Source organism: Camelus dromedarius, chromosome 6, assembly GCF_036321535.1.
Source record: "Camelus dromedarius isolate mCamDro1 chromosome 6, mCamDro1.pat, whole genome shotgun sequence".
Lineage (NCBI taxonomy): Eukaryota > Metazoa > Chordata > Mammalia > Artiodactyla > Camelidae > Camelus > Camelus dromedarius.
In genome coordinates, this window is record NC_087441.1 from 10,997,178 (window position 1) to 11,013,901 (window position 16,724).

The 16,724-nt window shown below is 47.0% G+C and overlaps 1 protein-coding gene across 5 annotated transcripts in view; it reads right to left on the reverse strand.

Moving 5' to 3' along the window:
- The window catches only part of SCAF8 (SR-related CTD associated factor 8), a 200,033-nt gene that overhangs the window by 64,946 nt on the left and 118,363 nt on the right, over nt 1-16,724 (reverse strand). The gene's annotated exons all lie outside the window — the stretch shown is intronic.

Genomic DNA, 16,724 nt, shown 5'->3' on the forward strand with positions numbered 1-16,724 from the left:
AAGCTTCAGTAACTGAAAAATTGTATTCAGCAATTTTGATTTTATCTTTATGCCTCTGAGGCTGGTAAAACTTGGATGATGCCAAAACAACCATTTATTATTTATATCTTGTCCTATTATTCTGTTATGTCATTATTATATTAAATATATAATATATTTATTTATAAATATATATAAAATATAATATATATATTTTAAGGCATCATGGCTGCCATGTGCAACAAGAAAAAGAGTTGAACACTTTTTTTCATCTTTCCACTGTGGCTGTGGACTGAGGGGAGACACAACTTTGTGAAATGTGTGAATGAGTCACCCAAAATAAAGCCGGCACCAAGATAGCATCTATTACTTCAGATTATTCTAAGTGTTTTGCTAATGAGTTCATCCTTCAAACGCTGGGGTAAAAGCTGCTCAAGAAAGAAAGCGACAAGGAAATAAGCTACAAGGCTAACGGGACAGAGCCATTCACCATTTTCTTAAATCTGGGTAAGATTTGCTAGGTCATAACAGGATAGGGTTGTTGTCCAGAGCAAACCAGCATTTGCGTGATAAAAGGCACAGAGATCGCAATGGGGAACAGAAGGGAAAAAATGCAAGTTTACTCAAATCCTGGGGTGGGGACTCATGAGAATGATCTATTAACACACGTACATATATCAACACAGACTAAATTTCTGTGTTTCTTTGTCGCCAAGTGAGAGAAATAAATATTTCTGTCTTGACAAATGAACTTGAAATAAACAAACAGTAAGTAAAATTTATTATGGAATTCTGGCAAGTGTTTTTATGACCGTGGACTTCTGGGATGTGTTAGTATATATCCTAAGTGCCTGATGGAACTGCTACAAGAGCGTGTAAGATGATCCATCACTGGAGAAGGTGGATGGATACTAAAAAGTAAACATCAAGCACTCGTGCAAGTCACAGCACAGAGAGACGGAGGTCATGGTCACACGGCTCATGTCTGGAGAGTGCTTTAGTTTTCAAAGCCCTTTCCCACTTATGGACCCTCTGGTCTTTATAATGGGGGACCCTGTGTACATGAGACGCAGCTGAGGTTTGAGGGCTTGGGCCACCTGCCCGGTGTTACATGGACGTGCAGGTCATCGAGTCACTGAGCAGAATGAGGACTGTCGCTGGCTGGTGACAATGAATAGCAATGAATCCACTATTTACTATCCTTCATGTCTTCTGTACCATTGTGTTCCATTATCGCTCATATATTAAGGGTCTCATAAAGAAAACCCTGCAAAACAGATCTAACTGCCTCCACAAACACTCTGAGCTTGGAGAAGTGCCTTGCCCGGTGTCACAAGGCACACAGCGCACAGCAGAGCCAGAGCTCCCGGCTGCGTCAGCCACGGTCCCGGGTCCTGCTCATCTCACAGCTCTGTCTTTGTGTGTCAGATCCAACACAAGCTCTGCATCTAACGTCTAGTCATGAAGACAGACACCCACTGCTCCAGGGACCTGCCACCGAGCGGCACTGCAGGCAGGCGAGCTTATCCCAAACTCCTTAAATAGAGTCTCTGGGAAGAAGAGCATTCTTGATTATTCAGGGATCGCTCTTTGTTAGCAGTGACCTGTGTGCTGCACGATCCCCTGTGATACTGGCTATAATTTCATAGTAAATGAAGAGTACGAGGCCAAATACCTCACTGTTCAGTGAGAATGTGGTGCAAAGGAGAAGACTTTTTTTTTTTTAAGGTAAACTGAGAGATAGCAGTGCCTGGCGGTGGAAGTAGTACCTAGAAGGTAATGGTAAAAGCTCTAGGACCAGTTTTCTGCGGCTCCAGTTGTCATAAGTGATGGATTTGCTGCAACTGTCCTTAATTTTGAAATGCAATTATTCTTTTATAAATTGGGCACAATGAGGCAAACTGACTTGGAGACACTCCTCACACAGCAGGGACTCGCTGGGGGCTGCGAGTGCCGGGTAACTGACATATGTGTCTCAATCTATGCCGACAGCCCTGCAAAGTAGACATTCGCTAATCCCATGCTGCATAGGAGAAAATGAAGTTCAAAGAGGTTAAATAACCTTCCCAAGGTGACATGGCCAGAAAGTGGCTGAGTCTGGATTTCAAATTAAGCGTGTCTGACCTCCCCCAAGTTATACACCTTTCCTCTCACAGGCTGCTTCCCCAGAGACCTGAGTTATAGACATGTGAATGGTCACCTTGTACTGTGACCCACCACAGGGACCAGCCCTGCAGGGGAGGCCCAGCTGCTTCCAAAGCAGTCACACCCTTTCTTACTCGCAGAAACCTGGCTCTGGAGCCAGTAGCCAGGCTTCCATGTCTGCAGGGCCGCAGAAGGAGGGAGTAAGGACCAGCAGAAACAACCACAGGTGGGCCAAGTGCCTGGAGAAACAGAAACTAACTTCAGTCACAGCTTAAAGGCTTCTGTGATCTATTTCCCATTTTTCCACCTCAAGTAAATGAGGTCACATTTCCAAAAGACCTATTAGGCTGAAAACTGCCCACAGCCTGAAGAATCACTTCTAAATTACAGCTGAGAAAGATGCAGACTCTACAGAGAGGATCTGACCCCTTTTTAATTAATCTCCTTCATTTCCTCCCCCAGCAACACTCTCATCAAAGTGGCCAGTGATCGGCCAAGCAGGAGGACTGGAATTTGCTGTCCTCTCTCCCGTTTTCCACAGAAGGAGGCGACTGCGAAGCCAGGGGACAGAAAACCCACCCAGGATGTGATCTGTTCCAGCACTGAGGCTCTTGGATTAACCACTAGTGGGCTAAACAAGGAGGAGATGGAGCAACACCAAGAAAACCAAGTCCTTTCAAGAGACTTTCAGATCCAAGCCTCAGCCAGCTCGCCCTGCCGCGCGGAAAGGAAGGTGCCAGAGTTATTCCCGGATGCCAGGCCCCCATCTGCCTCGTCCAGCTGATCGGCGTGGCCGGCCCATATGGGAGCGGGATGGCTGGCATAGCTCTGAAAGGAGCAGTGCGTGCAGACGTGCTCTGACATAATTTGCTAAATGTCTTATTGCTCTATAGCTCGAAACCTACTTACAATGTGGGGAGCGACGTCCCATTAGATTAGAACAGTATGAAGTCAGGTCTTGACAAGAACCCAGTGGAAGAATAATTAAAATAAAAGAAAGGGAATGATTTCCTATTAGGGACGTTTATTCTACGATGGGGGGGGGGCAGAGCTCCTCTGTTAAGCTGAGATCCTGTCTTTTTTGCTGCTTCGTGCCCACACGTGTATGGTGCCTACAATTACAGGGATTCCCCAAAGAAGCTACTTAATTCCAATTTGATAAAAAGAAGGACCGTACATATCAGTGCAGAAACAGACCTTGGGAATTACAGGGCACAGAACTCTCGTCTTGAACATTAGAAAACTGGAGCTAGAGGTTTCACACTTGCCCGTGGGCACACAGAGACCAGGCACCTGGATGATGCTGAGACTCGAGCCTACCATACACTGTATGCCCTACAAAGCCCCTTAGTCATTTCATTCAGATATCTCAGATACTAAATCCTGAAAAATTATGCCACTTGGCATGAAGGATCCAAACACAATATAGACTTTTGAAGGATCCAAATATAAGAGAGACTCCTGGACCAACTGGACTGAGCTGTTGCCAAAGGCACTGAAGTCCAGTCTTGTGTGAGCTGGAGGGGGGAAGGCGCAGGGTCCCTGAGCACGGGGCTCAGGGTCCGGCAGAACCGGCAGCGACCTCATTTATGCAGCGGCGGCTCAGCATTCCAGCTGAAAGCGTGCACTCTGGCATCTAACACATCAGCCTTGCAGCGCTGATTTTGCTCTTCGTTAGGTATGCAGTCACTGCGCAGGTTCTTCAGCGGTTGTGCGTTTCCTCAACTGTGAAACGGAGATGAATACCCAGGACTAAGGCTAACGGGGGGGATTAAGTGAGGGGCTGTGGGAAGGTCCGTCACAGAGGAGGCAGGAGGGGGATGGAGACCTCTGCCAGTCATGTCCTCAGGCAGCCCTGGCGACGGAAGCAGAGAGCAGAGATGCTCACTGGCGCTGGGGTTTCAGGAGGGAGGGTGACGTCTGCCAGCCCTGCCCCCTCTGCCCGCGCTGCGCAGTCAGCCCCTGAAAACTCTACCAGCCGGCGCCTCCTCGGGAGGTGGGGAGCCGAGGCCCAGCCTCCAGCCTCCAGTGGTCCGTACCCCGAGGGAAGCCTCGTTTTCATCATCTTCTCCCTCCTTTCCCAGACTGTAAGCACCTCCCTGACCTATTGAAAAAGTGAATGAAGGAGGCCCACCACCCCTCAGCTCCTCACGGACGCGTCAGTGAGTCTCCTGACCACACGCTCCAGGCCACTCCGGCCATGACAGATCAGCATCCTTCCCTTCTCCACTCTGCTCCCAGTCCCGCCAACCAGGCCCACCTCCCGCTTCCTCCTCCACCGCCCAGCACTGTCTCTGTCTCTCTCTGGGCCACTCATATTTGGAGGAGAGAATCACCACAAGCAACAAGGAACCAGTACCTCCACATGTGTTTTTAAAGTCAAAGCTTATGCCCTCGTTGAAATACACGAAAAACAAAAACAATTTCTGTTCGCCACTCACATAGGCCTTGACAAGTCGGCCCTCAACACCTGGACACCCTGGACTTTGGGGTGGGGGCAGGGAGGGAGAAAAGACCAGCTCAGAATGAGAGAGAGGAAAAGGACGGGCTCTCAAAGGTGCTGTTCTAGAACCTCAAGGCGCACCGCCACGTGTCCGCGCTGGGAGGAGCAGGCTCCGGGCTCCGGGAGGGCGCGGCCCAGGCCTGTCCTTGCCGCTGGAGACCCCGAGTCCTGGGCGTGGGGCCTCTGCAAGGAAGGCCACCACTGAATGAAGGACTGTGTGAATGAAAGTGAGGTAACACCACATGGTCCTCCTGGAAGTACACCGTCTACAAGCTAAATCCTTAATCATTTCAGACAACTTGTAGAAAATAGCTGTACGCCATTCATTCCGTTGGCAGTGGAATCACCTCGAAGGCTTGGAGGCCTGCTGACTGGGGGCTGATGGTAAGTGCTCATGATTTTCCATGAGAACTCGCTGGAGACAACTCTCCTTCTGGCTTAAAGGTTACAAGGTTTGACTCTGGGCTTCCAAGAACAGATGCTGTAAGATTAACGAGTGGCAGGTCACATGGAGTAATGCCCTCATTTTAAAATTCATCATGTTGCAAACCATCAGTGGTAGGACTTATCTCCCCCTCCCCCAGTCTGGTGCAAAAACTATTAACATGCATGTATTTAGTAAAATGGAACCCATCAGATAAAAGTTCTTCGTCATTTAAAAACTTAATTTTAAATGACTTTCAATATTTTTTACAGGCATGCCACCTTTATGCTTAGAGCATGCTCTAGAAACGTGCGATATTAATTACATCTTATTTTTACAGAACTGGAAGAAGTTGGTGTTTAAAGAAATCCTACCGTTCATCTTTTTTGTAGGGCAAAGGAACTTCTGAAAAATGAACAATCATCCATTTTTAGAATTTTCAATTTTCATATACCCAGTTTGCTGAAAGCAAATTCAATCTGGTGTCCTCAGCTGCCTTCCCAATTGGAGAGACTAGATGGCCATCCAGTTGAGCAGATGCTTTTTTCTCTTCTTATTTAATTTGCAAACTGGATTAGTGGCAGAGAACTGACACCACATAGTCAAGGAAATGACAAGCCTCTCGCTTTCCCTGGATGCCAGAACCTACCACCCCAGGAAAGGTGACCACGGGAGTTCTCAGGACAGGAACGCCAACTCCCAGCCCCGCGGGACAGCAAGCCCTCGGAGGAGCAAGGCCTTGGGGTTGGAGGGGCAGACAGCCGGAAAGAACAGGTCCCGGGACCCAGGCTGGCCTCACGCACACGCTGCCCTTCGTTGTGGGCTCAGCTATGCCTCCATCAAATGTTTTATCTCCCTACCTAGAATAAGCATTTAAAAATGGGAATTGGCTGTTTCATAGGATCACCAGGAAAGTAAGTCAATGAAATTAAAGAAAGAGCAAAAATAGACTCTTACTCCCCGCGTGCATTTGGAGGGCACAACTAGAAAACGCTTTCATGCTTGTTTTGATACGTTATCTGAATTACGTCCATTTATCTTCATTTCAGTCTTTCTCTCCTGAGCCTTTTTTTTTTTTTTTAATGGAGGTACTGGGGATAGAACCCAGGACCTCGTGCATGCTAAGCACGCGCTCTACCACCGAGTTATTGCCCAGCCCCCACCAATGACCTCTTAAAATGACTAAGGCAGGAAGAAGGGCTTCACATCTACAGAGGAGACAGTGTGGCATCAGCAAATGCACCAGTTAGGGTCACATTTACACTTAAAACCACAGAGCAGCGAGGACGCAGTAAGACGCTCACCGGCCACTCCACACTAACCGACACCAGCCGGGGCTTCAACCGAGGTCCCCGCAGCACATCACGTAGTGACCCTGATGTCAGGGAGAAACACTACACTTGCGTTGCATGTCTGTCTGCTGTATGTCTTCCTCCCTCCCTCTCTCTCTTTCTTTCTTCCTTCATTAAACAAAACAGCAGTTTTCAGGAAGGCACAGTGCCTTATTTTAACAAGCTCACAGAGACTCCCAAACATGATCCAAGTTAACGAACCACTAATAGATACTCTTTTTCTACCAACACAGCACAGTCTCAGGAACATTCGTCTTGGCTTGGACAGACCTGAAAGCACAGAATAGAGGAGGAGGTGATTTTGGAAAAAATGGGTGGCTTTCCACAATCATATTCCTCAGAATCCAGGCTTTGGGATAAGAAAACCCCTTCACTTGCGGGCTCTGCGAGCAGATGTGCAGCTGCACCTGGACCCCACACGGGCCTCCCTCGCACTCACATCCCAGGACCTGTCTCAGAGCACGCCGGCCTTGGCACCCACCTTCTATCTGGCTGTCCAGAGTCTCCCCGCTTTTCACAGACCTTAGACATTTGTGAGGGACACAGCTCAGATATCGGCACACCCCCAAATTACCGATCCCATCATTGTATGTCATCTCCCCCTCAAGCAGGTAGGCACTGATGAGCAGAAAAAGGCCGTGTGGAGACACGACTGACTGCTGTCCCTGGGCCACTCGCCGTCTGAGCTGCACTGCCACCCGCCTGCCTCGTGGTCAAGGCTGTTCACATCTGTGCCTTTAGCAAAACTACGGATCATCACACACCACGAGTCAGCTTGGAAGAGCCGAAATCAGACACGTTAGAGGCAGCAATGCCAGGGGACTCTGGCATTATTACCTCGTGATCCGTCTCCTACATTTTAAGCTGTGAGAGTCGGTCATGAGACAAGCCAAGGAGAAGCCTGCCGGTCCCTGCCCCACCGTCTGAGACAGTCTGAAAAACCAAACACACCTGATATATACACCTTTGGTTTGGCAAGCCTTGTTCCAGAATGACTGTAAGCACTACCAGTGAATCAGGCCCCTGCAGGGGCACTACAAGCGGAGCCGCCCCCGCTCCCCACCAGAGCGCCCAGACACTCCCTAGGACGGGGCTCCCTTCCCGGGACCTCAGGGGCCGCCTTCTTGATGGGCGTCTACAGCCTGTCAAGATTTCTTGAGGTCTTTTAGGAGCCAGATCCTTGTCAACATCAAGCATCCCATTTTAGGAAACTGAAATGTCTCCCTGGGAATGAACCCCCCTCCCTGAAATCACAAGAAGTGCTGAAGGAAAACTTGATCCACTTTACAGACAATAAAAATTCAAGACGAAATAACCTCTTCCATCCAGTGTCAGTTGTACAAATACCAGAAATACAAGCTGACCCCAAATAATCTTTTTCCCCTTTGAGTCTCTCCCTCCTTTCCCCCGCTCACACATGCTCTGAGAAACAGGCCGCAGGAAGCCGCTAAGCTGTGAGTTCATTTATCACAGGCACAATTGGTAAGGAAGCTATCAAAGTAAATGAGCTCCTCGTGACCCCGAGGAAGGACACGCACCCAGCACTGTCTGTAACGAAGGACACGAAGCAGGGGAAATCTGGACTGAAAGTCAGGACAGGGTTGGGCGCTCTTGGCACGAGTGGCCTGGCTAGGAGACAGGAGAACTAAAAACCAAATTCTAACAAGTCCCAGGACGACCTGAGCAGAGCCCTGACTGTAACATATTTATAAGAAAGTATTACACAACCAGAAAACGAAGTCCATTTGGATACATAGCCAATTCTACCAGTTTGCAACTCAGTTGTCTTTTTACGTCTTCAAAAGAAACTGCTGCTTACTTTTCAAACCAGCTTTCACTCAACACATCCGAAAGTGTGTGCTTTCTCTGGCAATTTAACAGGAAATACTCCTGCCTCTTTGGACAACCTCTCTCTTTAACTATTCATCCTTTTCCTTGCATGAACTCGGCGAGCCCTTGTAAACCTGGCAAGGGAGCCAAAATGGGCTTGTAAACCTATCGTTGTGGGGGGAGGGAGGAAACGAGGGTTTGCTCACCTGAGCCAGGTGTCAGGTGTCAGGCAGGGGCTGGACCTCAGTCCTTCTCCCGACCTTCCAGCCGCTGTCATGAACCTAACGACCGGCTCCTAGAGGCTGTCACCTCTGCAGCTCATACTGCGACAGCGAGGTGGAGCCCACATTCCAAAGCAGAGTCTCCCCTCTTTCCTGCGACGCTTCCTCCACAGAGGACTGCACCTCATCCCAACAAGGGGCTCCAGCTGCGCGGCTGTTCAGCTGCAGATCGAGTATGAGGAAGCGTCTGCGAGGCTGTAAGACAAAGCCAGCCCGACAAAGCGCCCCCGGCGTCAGTGACCCGCAGGCGGGTCTGAGGTGCCACCCAAGCCCGGGTGAGCAAGTCATCCCGAGAGGATCTAGCTGTCCAGCTTCCTGGCTTCCTTTCTCTCTGGAATTTGACAAACTACCATTTTTTTTAAACTTTCTATAGCTCACTCTTTGGAACATCTCCCAGGATGCTTAATAGAGTGTCACTCTAGAAGTGGTCCAAGGTTTACAGAGCAGTAGCTGGACCTACACCAACACACCAGAACAAGGCGCCGAGTCACGCACGGGGGGAAGGCAGCCCACTTCTAGGGGGTTTAATAACACGCGGCTAGGCGGTCCTAGGCAACAGACGATGGGCGAATATTCAGCCACTCTTGTGTTTGCACTGTCCTCAAACTAACCGGCTTCGGGGACCTCAAAAGTGCTGACAATAGATAGATACTTGATTTCAACCAAAGGGCCCAGATAAATATGTCTACTCACTTCTTTTTTTAATGGAGGCACTGGGGATTGAACCCAGGACATCGTGCATGCTACGCACACACTCTACCACTGAGCTCCACCTTCCTTCCTCACTTTTTTTTTTTAATACCTTTATTATGGTATGATTCCTGTATAGTAAGCTACACATATGTCAGATGTACAACTTTTTGAACTTTGATAGGCGTGTACACCAATGAAACCATCACCACATTCCAGACAGCTAACATTTCCATCGCTCCCCAAGAGGTGCAAATTTTGAATTCCCAGTTTATCCCTTTCCACCCCCTTTACCCTCTGGTAAGTTTGTTCTCTATGTCTGCATTTATTTCTTATTTAAGAAAAAGAAATGAAACTCAAGCTACAGTTGGGTAGTCTGTGGTAGCATATTAGGGTTTGTCTTTTAAAATTTTTTTTCAATACTCAATTACATTTCAAAGTAATAATTTAAAAACTATCTCAGAACATACTACGGTATATTCTTTATTTTGAGTTTACTCCAACTGCGACTCGGGCCTCTGATATATCTCTGATGTTTCTTAAACTGTCTGAGCAATGTTCATAGTTAAGTGGCAAGTAAACATTTGGTGATGATTATAAACTAAAAAAGATTTACTCATTTCTCATTCATATAGTCCTCTGGGTTTTCAAAAAGCTTTCCATTCAACTGTCTCAGTGGTCCTGCCAGTGGAGTTAGATGGACTTCTATTCGGTTTTGTTACATGTAAAGATGAAACCATCAAGTCACTATCAACTCCATCCATCCTAGCCGTGAGGTGAGCTCTTACCGAGCCATCTCTGTCTCTTTAGAAAGGTCCTCTTTGAGTCCAAGATAGTTTTTTCTCTTTCAAAGAAGTGAAATAAAATCCACAATGCCCAGTTTTTAACACCAAATTCTAGCCCCCCCAACTGCACCCTCAAAGTCAGTCGGCAGTCAGCTAAGAGAGTCTCAAGTCATGTCTGAGGTTTAGTCACAGCAGTAAGGTCCAAATCTGCAGAATTACTCATTTTAAATAATAAATCAGAAAGGGTTCAAGGTTATCCCTATAATAGTCCTTATCAGTTTTATCCAGTATGTTTTCTTGAGTGGAAGGAAAAGAGGAAAAGTTGGTGGGGGAGGGGTTTGCATACATAAATATCACTCATCATACATATTTCAGTCAAAGAAAGGTTCTGAATGAACCATGGCCCCATCCGCGGTGCTACAGACTGCGGGCAGGGCTGGCATTAGAGCTGATTTCTTTTAGGAAAACTGTAAAGAACACCGGAACATCCTAACTTATGGCAAGTCAATATATCAGGGAATTAGAGGGGAAGGTAGGGTTGCCAAACTTAGCAAATGAAAATACACAAGAAAAAATGTTTAGCATAAGTATGTCCCAAATATTGCACGGGACACTTATACTAAAATTGCTTGTGTACCTGAAATTCAGTTGGATTGGGCATCCTGTACCTTATCTAGCACCCGACTAGGGAGTGGAGTGGGCAGAACATCAGGGGCCCTGAGCTGGCTGCACGGTGGGTTGCAGTCACGTCCGCAGCAAGATGGGCGTTCTAGAGCTGAGGACGTCGTCGGGGCTGTGAGAGCACTCCCTTACAGGTTCTCTCCTTTTTCTGCATCAGACAATGACTTCGAGCTTCCCATATGCCTTGGAATGTTCTAGGACAAGGAGGTGAATAAAGCACTGCCTCTGTCTTCTGGGAGCTGCCTGCCCGGAGGGAGGGAATTAAATTCACAAGTGCTCAGAAGTGTGCAGTCACAGCAAACAGAGTAGGAAAAAAGAGAGTCACGGGGCCTTGGGATGGGCACTGTGTCAGAGAGGGTGCTCAAGGCTTTTTCTAAATTAAGACAGAGAGGATGTGTGAGAGAGGGCATGAGGAGTGTGGAAAAGTGAGAGAGGGGGTGGGGGTGAGGGAAGGAGACGGGAGGGGAGGAAGGCGGAGGACTGGTCACCTGAGCAAAGCACTCTGGAGCCATTTCATGTAGAAAACAAAGGGCCTTCAGGCCAACCCTACAGCACATGAAACCAGCATCCTGAGTGATGGAAACAGCTCCTCCATTTAAGGACACCTGACCATCTACAGTGGATTTCTGGGAAGTCAGTAGTTAACGCTGTTTATGAAATTCGTGAAGAAAGTACACCAGGAAAACATCTCCCTCATTTCCTAAAGGTGAGTCCATTTTGGGGCAAGAGGAATGTGTGACCAGGAAGAAAGAGTAGACCCTAAGGGGACCAACACTCCCCATCACAGCAACTGGTGGATTGTGGTCTCCACCTGGGAACATGTTGGAAACAAAGCTCCCATGGCTTCTGAATCCCTTCTCCTGTTCAAAAGGACAAAGATCTGATCTTAGGTCACCACAGCACCAACCAGAACCAGGAACCCTGCCATCATCTTTATCAGTTATAGTGATGACATTGCACTTTTGGCTTGCATCCAAAGTTCTAAGGAAGGACTTCCTTTGACATTTATAGTAAACATTTTTTTCAAAAAATTCAAAATATATTAAAATGACTCTCCTTAAAAACTTGCCTATCTGATTTTTCCCCCCAAGAATTAAGGAAAAGCCACAGCTGTAAGAACTGCTCTTCGCTTTGGCACTGAGATGGGCAGATATGCAAATCAGGTCCTGCAGTTTCGCTGCGCCTCCCCCTACCTGTCCTTTCAATCATGGTCCTCCCCGAAGGATAACAATGGGTCTCATAAAACGAACCAGGTTGAAACTGATGCCCTTGTCATACAAGGTAACCAGACTTTCCCGTGTTGAGTCATACTCCTAACAAGGAGACAGTCTCAAATAGCACACATTTTGCAGCAGCAAGTTGGAACTGGCACGTGATGCCCTGGGTAACCACAACTAGAGGGAAAAGTAAAAGAATCAGCACCACTGACTCTCAAGCCCAGAGGGGCTTCCTGTCATCAGACGGACGCCACCTGGCTCCCTGAGCTGTCTAACTTCTCCAGGGACGAGGCCTCTCTCCCCAGGCTTCCACGTCTGTTTGGACGTCTCCAAGGGCTAAGAAGTCCAGATCTGTGCCCTCCACTGTTACAAAGGAAAGTCAATCCTTTAACTGTGCTTCTTTTAAGCCAGTGGCCGTAAAACCACTCAAATGTTCTCCAAGACGAGCACATTCACCCTCATCTGACATACACCTTCCCCCCAAATCCAGGTCATTCAGGTTCGTGTGGGGCAGGTGACACTGCCGAGAATGACCACTCATCTCAGCCCAACTGCCTTCCGCTGCTGCAGAGGCTGGAGCTCCCCTTGGATCCGATCGGCCCGTGAGGCTGGACCGACCCTGAGCCTCCGGCTCTTCCTAGTGGGTTACCCTCACCAGCATCTCCTCATCCCACGCTCTGAACTGCTGCGTTTCTGGACCCAGGCACAGAACTCATGCAACACCGCAGTTCTCTCTTCCACCTTCAGGTCACCTACAGGCTTAATTAGCATGTACGATACCCATGTCCTCAGCAGATCAGTAACAAATAAGAAGAGGGGAAGGCTGAGCTCAGAAGCCTCTTTTCCCCCACTCAGCCCCCTTCCACGGGCCTGTGACGAGCTGCAGGAGCCACTGAGAGGGAAGAGGAAGTGGCCGCAGCAGAGATGCCTCCCCTTTACAACTGGTCTGTCTATGCTGACTCTGGATAGCAGTCCTGCTGCTCCTTGACCCCATGGTCCTTGTCCCTCGCTCCCCTCATCCTGTCTCCTTTTTCATCCCCATGGGTTTGCTTTCCTCCCTTTGACCTGGGCTGTGGCTTCTGATCTCTCTGGTCCACCCGCTAAGACAATGTTGGGTAAGCAGTGTCTCACCCTGTGCTCCCCAGGAGGTCAGGGTCCTGAGCCCGCTCCTGCAGTCTCATCTCCTGGGCTGACAGTGGCCCAGCAGTGGTCCTGTGCGCAGGTGGTACGAGCCAGCCAGGCTGCACTGCCATCCAAGCCCTCCATCCTTTTCATAAAGAGATTTTTCTTTCTCAAATGCTTTACTAGCATTCTGATACACAGCGTCTGCAACTTTTGATTCACCAACCAAAGAACCCTCTTCAAAAGCTGTAATCAAATTTTCGGCACAATTGTTCTTAGTGAACCTCTGCCAATTGCACTGGAGCACAGGACCCCTTTCTCACAGCCGACAAATCTTTTAATTAAATCCTTTTTGGCATCAAGCATTGGAAGTGATGACCAGCTCACTGGCCTGCAGTTCTGGGACACTACCTTTTCCTTTGCTTGCAAATCAGAACACCCACCTAGTTCCAAACATGGGGGTCCTCTCCTGCTCGCCACAATGCCTGGATTTTGCAGCAATTGGAGGGAATCTGTAAATTCTTCTCATTCCCAGGGATGTAATTTTCAAGGCCAGGCCAACTCCAAGAACAGCTAGGGCTCCTCGTCATCTCCTCACCCCTCCCTGGCTCTCCTCCCTCTTACGCAGAGGCTTTGCTTTATCTGTGAGCACAGCGGGCCTCGCCCTTCCTCGCTCAGCAACACTGTAAAGGCTTTTCTGTCGGTTTCAGTATTTCACATAAGCCTCATCTCAAAGCAGCCTTGAGCCTCCTGCTTCACCTTCTCCAGGTCCATCCCGGACTCACAAGGACCTTGTTGGTTATCTAGACGGTCACGATTCACTTCACATGGCTTAACGGGATTACACTGTCGGCTTTATTAGCTGCCTCGTATCAGCTTCCGTTTAAAAAACTGTCCCGTTGCCTGACTTTACCTCTGAACCCTGTGTAATCTGTCTTCCAAAAACTGTTACAGCACAGGCAGTGGGTCAGCCAGACGTGGTCCACGCCAGCATTAGCACGTCCGTGTCCTTAGTAACGGTAACAGCGGCCCGCTTCCTTCCCACTGTGTCTCCACCAGGAATTCCCGTCAGCACCCCGGACAAGCAGCCTCCTTACCACCATTTTTGGAGAGATGCAGAGAGATTAAGCCTGTGGCCCAAAGCAGCCCAGTAAGTGGCAAGCCCAGGAAAAGCTCAGCTCTGGGTGACACCACAACTGACACCTCTTCTGCCCTGCACTCCCCTCTACGCTCTTAAAAGCCCTTTTCCTTCTTTCTTTAAAGAAGAGGATTTAACTACTTCTTTTCCAATGTTTACACATATTATTTCATTCTCTTCTAACTGCATTATAATTTTTTTAAGGCAGAGATTTATTTATTTATTTATTTATTTATATTTGTTTGTTTTGGGGGGGAGGTAATTAGGTTTTTATTTATTTGTTTGTCTTTAATGGAGGCACTGGGGATTGAACCCAGGACCTTGTGCATGCTAAGCACGTGCTCTACCACTGAGCTATACCCTCCCTTGCTGCATTATAACTTTTGATTTATATATATATATATATTTTGAGGTATAATGGACATAACATTTTATGTTATTATACATCAGGTGGAAAAAGTTGGGTTTTTCCCCCCCAGTATTTTATTGCATATGGCAAACAGAATTCTTCTTCCAGATTTTTAGGAATTAAAAAAATGCCCAGATTTAGGATTAGTGGTGAATTTATTTTTTCCATACTTCCCTCTATCTTATACTTTTTTCTACACTATGCATTACTTGCATGATTTTAAAGTAGAAGTAATAATATAAACAGAACCCGCATATTCCAAGACCACATTTTATCGAGGCAACGCAACAGATACTCTTTCTTCTTTAACAACATTTAGCAAAAGTTTAGAAAAGTACAAAAGGGAAGTTTAGCAAAATTGAGAGGCTTCGTGATGGGAATTTTACTATAAAAACAGGAGAGATACATCTATTTATTTTTTAATTTTATTTATTTATTTTTTTCTTTTAACAGAGGGACTGGAGATTGGAACCAGGACCTCATGCACGCCGAGCTGGCTACTAGGCTCCCGTGTTCATTTTTCAAAGAGGCATCAGCGGGCAGGATCAGGATGGGGCGCGGCAGGCCTGTGTAAACTTAGAGGCCTCTGTTCCCGCCACCACCACCGTCCAGGGAGTCAGGCAGTGGGGAGGGCTACCCTGAGCGCTCCACTTTGGGCTCACGGGCAGATGTGTCCAGATGTGGAGTCTAACTCCCAAAGGGCTTGTGTTTACCTCCCCCACCCCTACTCAACTTCCACACGGGAGCAAATATGATTAACATATATGGGTACAGAGTGGACCTGAGCCCACATGCCCTAGTAAATTCATTAACAAACTAAAGCAAATATTTGGGGAGTTTTCCTAAATATATTCTAACAACGTTTCTTGATTATATGTGCACGTACTAACCTTAATTGCACAAACTGGAACCATGGACTTAAAGGAATCTGGAAGTTTCTTAGACATGCTAAGAAACATGTCCAAGGTTACACAGTTAATGACAGAGTCAAGGACAATAACCTAAACTCTATTTTTAAAACACTGAATTTAATCTAAGTTATTTTTAGGTAAACTCCCGAGTTAATGTAAATAGCTAACTCTAGTGAAGGCAAGGCTCAGTTTGGAAATCATGTGTTTTCAGTATATGGTACAAAGAGGGACAGTTTTTCTCAGTTGAACAGTTCTGTAGATTCATATGCATATTTCATAGTTTAAAAATGCTATATAGATCAATGGTTTGGCAGCTGGCTGAAATAATTCCATATTTAAAAATCTGCAGTGTGCATCTGTTAGCAGTTTTGAGTTCCTACCGCAGACTAACAGTTTGGTGATAGCAAGCTGTCTTCCAATTAATGTTCCAGAAAACATTTTATTTCAAGATTTCTAGAACCAGAGCCAAGATTTTCTGGGATTTGGTTACATGAAGCATCACTGTAGTTTTTCCCTTTTACAAATCTTTCACATCTAAGGTTCAGAAGCAGAATGTCTTGAAAAACGTTTTGTTTGCTTTTCTAAAAAAGCTTAACTGAGGCCCTTTAATAGGCGACCTGACTTTAATCTTTCCTAACCTATTGGATAAAGTCACAAAAACATTTAAAGCCCATCACATTATATTTACATCATTCCCTTTCTCAGAATTATGCAATTTCTCTTGTGTTTCGCCCTTAGCAAACTTGGAATCAGACATTATAAACATTCACCCTCCCAAAGAGGTTCATTTGGTTTTCTTGGGCTGGCTTCCCCACCCTCTAGCCATCTTTCTGTAAAATCACAGCCCCTATCATCTTCGAAAGTCACGAGACAAACCGTCCTTATGACACCTACAGATAAACCCCTCTTGGCCACCAGACCTGGAGCCCATGAAATCACACACGACACACTGGGTGCACATTTGGTTTCCATCCTTTCCTGCCTCCTGTTACACTACACTCGGAGCTTCTCAAGAGATGACAGTGCCTGGCCACTCAATTATCTGTTGGGTGAACAAAGTAAACAAAGCCTGAAGCCAAACTGATAACCAGTGTGCATTCATTCTCTGTAGTTAACGATTTTTCCTTTTCCTGTACTATTTCAAATAATAATGTAGAACATCTGAAAATCTATACTAACGCACTTTTTTTCACTTGAAAACTGAAAAAAAATGGTAGAAAAAGTCCCACACTCTGGCGCTTAATTTCCGCCTTGTCC